Below are 5,843 nucleotides of genomic sequence, written 5' to 3' on the forward strand. Positions count from 1 at the left end.
GCAAAGAATATGGGTGTAGGGTTGTAAGGCGAAGTCAGGTAATTAATAGAGAGTGGAGCTTGGTGAGAAGATTATGGTTCTTCCCGCCTTTTAGGGTTTGGGCTTGGTATGTGGGATATGCTCGCCACATCCGCTTTCTTTTTATGGAAGAAGATAAGTTGGTATTTTAACAACTTAATTCTTCTTTAATCTTAGATTGTTGTTCTGTTTTGATTGAGAAAATAGTGCATTTAATGTCGTTTACTTCAATTCTATGTGTTTATATGATTGAGAACTGATCATGAAGAAATCAAGTGGAAAACAAGTCAAAAAGAGGTCAAAGTGAAGAAAATGACAAAAATGGCTAAAACTGCAAAAATGGGATAGATTTGCAAATCTGAAAATATGGGCTATTATGGTCATAATGTGGGAATATTAGGATCTATAAGATCATGACTTGGGAGAAAATATCATCATCTTTGGCCATATTTACAAGATTGGAGAGCTAGGGCTTTTGCATCCACACTTGGGGATTAAAGATTTGAAGATCTTGATAAGAAATTTCTTAATCATTTACTCATTTCTTCAATTTCTTGCTTTGTATTGTATATCTAAGTGTGTAGAATTTTATTCCATCACTTTAATCTTATTTATGAAAATATTCATTTGCAAAGTTGGATGAAATCTCTTGTTATGCTTATGTATTGAATGATTTTTATTTCTATTGAAGTGGGTCTTTGTTGTTTTAATTAATCTTGTTCTTTAATGTTTCTTAAGGGATTAGCTAACCGTAAGACCTGCCCATTTACTTCGATTTGAGCTCGAGAGAGGAAGATTGAGGTTGCGAAAGATTAATTAATAAGAATTTGGGGCTTTAAAACCCATCTAATAACTTGAGCTAGAGATAGAAAAGTTACTTGAGATTATATTGATTGTGCTTAATATTACACTCTAAGGCTTGAGAAAGCTTAGAGTGAAATTCATTAATTTGGTCGAGAGACTTTTGATGAGATTTTAGAGATCATTATCTAATTAGCATAAACTCACTCTTAGTTGTAAAATCGTGAAATACATTGGATCGTTGCTTGAGCGTAATTTCCTTTGTTTCCATACTTGTGGCCATTGATCATTTTACCCGCTTTCTAGTTAGTTTTATCTTTGTTAGTTGTTAAACCAAAAATAAAATATTGAAAAAGTGTTTGGCTTAGCTTAGTTGGTCATAATTCCTAACTTGTTTAAATCGCCTATTATATAGTTCCCTGTGGGATCGACCCCGACTCATAGTTGGGTAAATTATATTGCATACGACCGTGTACACTTTCTCTTAGAGGAGTGAATTTGGACGTTATCAATTTTGGCGCCGTTGCCGGGGAACAATTTTGCTTATTTGGGTTAGTTTAGGATTTAAGCTTACTTGCTTTGATCCAAACTTGTGAATATTTGTGTAGTTATTTTCTTTGTCTTTGTTTATTTTCTTTGTTTTTGTAAATGACGTCATATAATGAAAATTGGTTGGATGGTAGTTGTTCATACTTTGATGATCCTTGTCCTTATTGTGGAGGACCACACTCATGGCAAAATTGTTTGAATTCTCCCGGGGGCGGATTGTGCGCACAATACCAAACCTATGAGTGGAGTATTTGTGATAGATGTGGTGGTCAAAATGGTCATTGGGATAATTATAATTATTTGTCCTTCCCTTCCCCGAACCCCCACTACGACGATTCTACTTTTGATTTGGATGATAATAGGGATATGGAAGTGGAAGAATCTCAAATGCTCAAAATGAGAGGATAATGCTCATGTTGGAGACCATTCTTGAAAAAGAGAAAAAGTTAAACTTAGCACTCGAGGACTTGAGGCAACCACTTAATGACTTGAGGCAAGCAATTAATTGTAATGACAAAGTTATTCACACCTTGGAGGATCAAATGAAATTATTGGTTGAGGCTCATAACGCTCACCAACTTGAGGGTGTTGAATGTAGACAAGAAAGTGTCCAAAACATGAATTTCTCCATGGTTGGATTTTTACAAGCTTTGAACGACTCTCACCATGATGAAGAACTTGAAAAGGTGGAAATTGTGAGCCAAGATTGGCTTATGAATCAAGCTCAACAACTTGGAGTCTATGGGGATCACCGTGAAGGCATTTCATGGATGATGGAAGAATTTCTTAAATTGCATGTCGAGCGAAGTCAAGAAATGAAGCTACTTGAAATTGCAATCCGGGAATTGGAGGCCGAATTAAATGCAAAAATTGAGGCATGTGATGCTCAATATCAAAGGGCCATGGACAGTAGTTTTGAGTTGGTTTCCAATGAAGAAGAGGTAAAGATTGATTTTCAAGAGTTAATGGTGAATTGCCAATCGACCAACCAAAAAATAATGCAAGATGCCGAGATTAAAGAAATGCTACAGAGTTGCATAAAAAAATTCATGAAATGGTTTTGGACAACTCTAGTTCATTTTTGGGTGAGGCTGTCAAAGATGAGGCAAATTTGAAATTTGGGCGCATTGGACCACATTCTAACCATTTTTCAACATTGTGCTTGGTTGATGACATGAAAGTTGAATTAACCGAGCCTATGGAGGATTTTGGAGATAAAGAACAAGCCATTTTCATTTTTGAAGTTTACCATACCAAGACGACAAAATGACATCCCTCACTTAAAGGCCAAGAAGTGCAAGATGCGACACCCGAGAGTTGATCTCTTTGCTTTTCTACCACCACCCCATGAGCGTCATCATAATCTTGATTCAAAGTTGGGGCGTAAATTCATATCCTCAAAGTAGAGGAAAAAGTGGTAAAATTGATTCATGTCGTGCCACGATGTTAAATGCGGCGCTTGGTAGGAGGCAACCTATCATTTTCAAAATTTTAAGTTGTTTTTGAAATTTTAAATTTTAGAGTAGTTTATTATTTTATTTTTGACAAATCTACAAAGTTTCAGATTTTTTGGAGTTGAAATGGACAAGTTGAGAAGTTGGAGCATATGGCACAAAACAGTGCTCAAAGAGGCAACTTTTTTTTTTTTTTGTCACGAAGGGTCAAAGTGCATGCACAATTCTGTCACAAACCAGCAGTTTTTTTGGGCCACAAAGGGTCAAAGTGCATAACTAAATAAGTAAAGAGTATGTACTGATTAAATAGCACACTCAGTTATAGTTTAAACAAGACCCACTACCCTTCTGGGTTTTTTCTCTCCCTATGCTGAAAACAGAAAAAAAGAAAAATCATCGCCCATCTCCCCTGCGATTCCGCCTTCACGCTCAGGTAAGTTTCTCACCTTTCCTCTTCTCTTCTCTCTCTCTCTCTCTCTCTCCGTTCTCTCTGCTAGCAGATTTCTTTTCCCTTTTTCTTCTTTCTTTCTATTTTAGTTTCTTATTATGTAGAGTTGAGAGCACAAAGTGTGCAACTCTTGTGTGGTTGGTTGATTGAGATGTAATTGTGGTTTGTTGAACTATAATTCCCAACTTTTGGGAGGCTTGACCACTCATCATTAGTGCTGAAACTAAGCTAATTGTAAGATGCCTGCAACCTGTTCGATGAATTGCCTGAGAGAGAAATTAGTTCGCTGGTGAAGTCTGAGTAGCCGAGCGACATGAGGAGTTGATTAGGATTAAATTTGGTAGTTTGATAGGTCGTGGACCACTTGGTCGGATAGCTCAAGCATAGGCAGTCACTAGGCTTGTCGCCTTTGTGACTGTTATGGGATATATGTGTTTTCTGAAGAGCTTCCACAAGCATAAATTTAATATGACCTAGTGAGACTGCTACTTGATCCCTAAACATTGTGTGGATTGCTATTTCCATATGAGCTTTGAATGTATTGTGTTTTCCTGTGCACCTATCTGTTGATACATATTAAGTTGCAATCATGGACTATTTAGAGCTAGTGTGTTCCGAGATTTCTAGCACGGAGATGGGTCATGTAAAGCCTTGCATATTACTGGTTCATACCTGAGCTCATGTTCATTTTGCCTTAATCACAGGGTTCCTAAATGAAGCTTCATGTTTGCACCTTCATATTTGTCTTTTGAAATCTTAACTAGAGAAGTTTCTGTGTGCTTTGGATCTTTCCAAGATTATTGCTTTGTGCAGCTTTGATGTTTGGGGGATGGAAATTGTGTTTTTACTGAAGCCAAAAATTCAAAATATGAGAAAGAATTCACCTCCTTTGGCCAAATAGAATGGAAGAGAGTTATTGCCCAACAAGCTACTTTTTTTTTTTTTTTTTTGGCAAATGACAAGGCTTGCTCCACTGAAGAAGGGCAAAGCAAAGCACATGTCAAGGACGAATGACTCTTCGAAGATACAAGATTTTCAGGGAGTCCCTCCTAACTTGAGCTTTATTTTCTCTAGTTGCGTTGAGGACAATGCAACATTTTTAGTTGGCGGTGGCATTTGGGAGTACACTTTATTTTCATATTTATGCTTCACTTGTGCCCTTGTCGGGCTTATGGTTAACGTATGGATATTGTGTGCCCTTGCCGGGCTTGTCTTTTTGATTTTTGATGTTTGGGAGTACACTTTATTTTCATATTTATGCTTCTCTCATGCCCTTGTCGGGCTTATGGTTAACCTATGGATATTGTGTGCCCTTGCTGGGCTTGTTTTTTGATTTTGATGTAGTTGTGGATTAGTCACTTTTGTTTCTTTATTTTCATTACTAGTTTCTTTAGTTTTGTGTCGACTTTCCCCAATAATAGGCGACTTTCTGAAGGAAATTAGTCTTGTTAGGTGCAATTGTAGCTAGTTTAGTCGTCGGAATGGTGTTGGGATGTGATTTTTTGCCCTTGGACAACTTTTGGCTTGCTTGGTACCAACACATTTAAACCTTGACATATGAATTCTTGATTTTTAAATAAGCAAATCGATTGAAGTAAGGATTCTTGTTGTGACTTTTAGACTCAATTTTTGACTCTTACTTTCACTAATTAGTCTCTTTAGATTATAAGTGACTTTCTTTGAGTTTATTTGTTTCAATTGGGTTTTGGATACATATTGTACTTGGATTATCATGTGCCGTGTGTGGTGAGGTTTTTTGTGAGTTCTTTTGCATTCTTTGTGGTCTAGAACTTGCCCAGAATGTGTTTCAAGGCAAAATTCTAAGTTACACTTGGTTTGAAAAGTGATGTTAGGCCTTCTTTGGATCGTTTTTGCCTTAAATTTCCTACCCTTGCATATTTTTCCTAGTCAACCCCTTTTGAGCCTTTAACCTTTTTTTTGGCAACCATGTTACAAGCTTTAACCTTTTGTTCTTTATTGATCTATCTTTTGGCATCCCACCTCCCTAAGGGCTTTGAAAGTGTAAACATAGGCTAAAAGCCTAAGTTTGGGGGTGACGGTTGAAAAAGTTGTGATGTGGAAGTTTCTTAAAAGGTGAAAGGGTTTTAAAAAAAATAAAAAGTGGAACCTTCCTTGGTTTTTTGAAAAAGAAAAGAAAAAGTAAGAAAGATGAAAAAGGAAGGAAAAATAAGGAGCTGTGAATAAAGGGAAGACTAGTTGGTGAAATGAAAAATGAAGAAAGGATGGAAAAGTTGTTGAAGGAAGTGTGCTTTAATTGTTACAAATTGTAGTGATTAGGGAGTTTTTGAGTCACTTTTACCCAAATTGTGCCCTACCTTAACCAAAAGACTACATTACAACCCTTTAAGTCCTAATTGATTTTGAACCAAGTGTGTCTATATTAGCGGAGAAATACATGAAGGGCAAGCTTATGGTACTACTTCTGTGCATTTGAACATCTTTGTGTGAGAGAGAGCTAATTCTTTCCATTTGATATCCCATTTGTGTTTTAAATTGCATTTTGCGAGTTGGGATTCTCTTTTGATTGTGAGGGCACATGAGAATTTGAGTTG

General features: G+C 36.7%; 1 long non-coding RNA gene across 1 annotated transcript; it reads left to right on the top strand.

The window, feature by feature from the left end:
• Positions 1 to 3,173: 3,173 nt before the first annotated feature.
• On the top strand, positions 3,174 to 5,372 carry LOC132030300 (uncharacterized). Its single transcript, XR_009408026.1, has 2 exons — positions 3,174 to 3,255; positions 4,084 to 5,372. It is a non-coding gene; the product is annotated as an uncharacterized LOC132030300 (long non-coding RNA).
• The last annotated feature ends 471 nt before the right edge of the window (positions 5,373 to 5,843 follow it).

This window comes from Lycium ferocissimum, chromosome 1 (genome assembly GCF_029784015.1).
Source record: "Lycium ferocissimum isolate CSIRO_LF1 chromosome 1, AGI_CSIRO_Lferr_CH_V1, whole genome shotgun sequence".
Lineage (NCBI taxonomy): Eukaryota > Viridiplantae > Streptophyta > Magnoliopsida > Solanales > Solanaceae > Lycium > Lycium ferocissimum.